Source organism: Macrobrachium nipponense, chromosome 30 (assembly GCF_015104395.2).
Source record: "Macrobrachium nipponense isolate FS-2020 chromosome 30, ASM1510439v2, whole genome shotgun sequence".
Lineage (NCBI taxonomy): Eukaryota > Metazoa > Arthropoda > Malacostraca > Decapoda > Palaemonidae > Macrobrachium > Macrobrachium nipponense.
In genome coordinates, this window is record NC_087218.1 from 1,435,516 (window position 1) to 1,438,388 (window position 2,873).

Genomic DNA, 2,873 nt, shown 5'->3' on the forward strand with positions numbered 1-2,873 from the left:
TCAACACTAGTTCGAGGAGAGTTTAGTAACAATTAACCAAGATGAGATCACAACTTCGCGAAATTGTTGATATGGCGATGAGCTTATTAAACTCTGGGGCAGTTAAGGGCAAAAGCACCAGGTCGCCCGATTGCAAAAGCACCCTTGTTGAGTATCTGACCCATTAAAGGAATGGAAACACTTCTGTGTAACTAGTTTTAGCTTTTTTTTAATCTGTTCTTGCGTATTCGTGCATGCGACATCTAATATTTATGGTTATTCCTTACGCATATCCGCTATGTATTTTCGGGTCGTTTATGCAAGTGGGTTCAGGAACGTTTTGGAAAACTAATTCAAGCGGTTATATTCTAAAACAATTGGACCATTCGTTATTCTTCATTCTACACTCGCTATCGACCCGGTTTCTATATCCACCATCATCTCGTTTCTCTCATATTACTGGTTATATTTCCAATTTGAAAACTTTCTCAGCCAAATGGAAAGCACTATTTAGCATAAGCTCTCTCACTCCTCCCCCCTCTCTCTCTCTCTCTCCGTGGTTTATCGTGTTAACTGACACTTCAAAGAATTTTTTACAAACTTCCTCGAGAACAGATAAGATTCCTCGACGAGTCGATGAGTGGTTCTTCCGAGCCGGTTAAATCTCCTCAATCTGGAAGTTGGGACGTCTGTTTACACCCGGCTATGTGAGGAGAAGTTTCGCAACGCACTTACAAGTATTCGCCCTCCGGAGCCAAGAAGAGATGTCTTCGAAAAACTCCAGCACGAGAACTTCCTCGGAGTCTTCCTTTAGTTTTCAGGTAGATCTGAAGAAGAAGTTTGTATTTATATCTGCGCCCCTCAGTTCAAGAATGCTTTACAGTTTTTTCTTTTCATTCCGCTTCGAATTTCCTCCCCTCAGACTGACGCACACGCGCTCCGGGATCAGACTTGTTGCTCCAGATGTCTTCTTCTTTGCCTTCCGTTTCTTCTCGTTTGTGCTCTTTGTTCCTTTTCCTCCGGTTGTTGACACAGACGTTACCAAAACACACCGTACAAAAGTTGTATGCAGCTGCCAATGCTTCAAGTGACTTTGTCACATCAATGATTTTTATTGCATGGAGAGCGAGGTGTCCCAAGTCGCGCCACTTCTCAGGTAAGTAGTGTGGAGGGAATCACACTGTTTTACAGAAACGAAAAGTGCGCGACGATTATCGTGTTAGGGACTTGGAGGAAATGAGTCTTTTATATACTCTGTATTCACCTCGCTTACGTGTTTCATCTGACACGCATCGGACAAGCATGTTTGCGGAGTTTTTGCATAGTCTTAAACTAATGATGAGGTCTGTGTAGGAAGGTCAGGTATAATTCGCAAAGGTTGAAGTAAAAAAATTGACAACGCCGGCGATTTTGAAACAATTTACCTCTAAGTATTACAGAGCGAAAAATCCCGTAGATGCATCTAAGTAATGGAGGTGCTCTGTCCCTCTCTCTCTCCCCTCGAGTTTAGAGGAAAAGGTCATGCAGATTCTGAGGCTGCTGAAGGGGGCTGCTGGCGGTTTTAAGTTCACATGCGAATCGTGAAGGACTAGTATTTGTTCTCATGCCAGGATGTTAAAGTTTTAGGCCTAAGTATACGGCGCGCAAATAAATTCAGGACCAGGACCATATCTTATGTTGTGGACAAAATAAAGCTCCGAAGGGAAGAGCAGCCGTCGCGGTTTTCTCCCTGACGGAGGGGATGTCGGTGGGGTGGGGAGACAGCGTGGCAGCGGCGACGGCAGCGGAAGCGAGCTGTTGCACTGGCGACGGCGGGCAACGCTGTGATGTCCGTGTTGAGGTGCGCTGCTCCTGCCTCTCTCTCTCTCTCTCTCTCTCTCACCTGGACGAACCCCCTGCGAGCTTCTCTCCCTTAAGACCCCCACCCGTCCCACTCCTCATTCTCTCTCGTCAAAGACCCTCTTGCCTCCTCTCCGTTCTCCTCGACAGAAAGCTGGACCTCCTTATACCTAGACCGTGCTTATCCCCATCCTTTAAGCGTCCTTCCCTCCGCCTCCTCCTCCTCCTTGTTCCTTCCCTCCCTGTTGCTCGCCCTCCAGTCTCCTAAGTGATCTCCAATCTTCCGAGTGGCCGTCTGTCTTCACAACAAGTTTCCAATCGTCAGCAAACAGCGGCGGTCATTAGTACAAAATATTTTCTGCCACTACCTCCTCCGCCCCTATGCCCCTCCCTCCTGTTTGCTCTTATTTCAGACTATGGGTTTTGCTTCTCTCTCTCTCTCTCTCTCTCTCTCTCTCTCTCCAAATACTTCTACTAAAGGTACTCTCACAATTGCTACTGTAGTACTCGCACTCTTAATTAGTTGGTGTCAAAATGCGATTATGATTAGTACTATGATATAAAACAAAGAAAAACAAAATTAATTATCTAGAATAACTAAGCACTAGGAAGGATGTTTATGCATGGAGAGAGAGAGAGAGAGAGAGAGAGAGAGAGAGAGAGAGAGAGAGAGAGAGAGAGAGGAGGTATTGAGATATTATTCAGTAAATCAATATGAAGTGGACAGAGTATAGAGTGTGATCTGAAGGTAATAAAACAGCCTTAACTCGATCAATATGGGATCAGTCAATTAATGTTCCATCTGACTCACTCACTGCACTCCCCATTGTACTGATCAGTTTAATATTAGGTCATTAACATCAAAACATTGCAATGCTCTGCTGCAAAACAAACTGGGTTTTCACTTTCTTTCCTCTATGTTATAACCACAGTTTTCCGCCTCTCCTTTGTAGCGTTTTGTCGTGTTTTTTCCGTAACAAAACTGAAGAATGCTTCATACCGCCAGGCGTTGACCTTTCGTTTTGGTAGCAAACTGTGCATACCACGCTGGATGA

At 44.9% G+C, this 2,873-nt stretch overlaps 1 pseudogene; it reads right to left on the reverse strand.

The window, feature by feature from the left end:
- Window positions 1-1,787, reverse strand: part of LOC135202218 (uncharacterized) — a 312,977-nt pseudogene extending 311,190 nt beyond the window's left edge.
- Window positions 1,788-2,873: the final 1,086 nt, after the last annotated feature.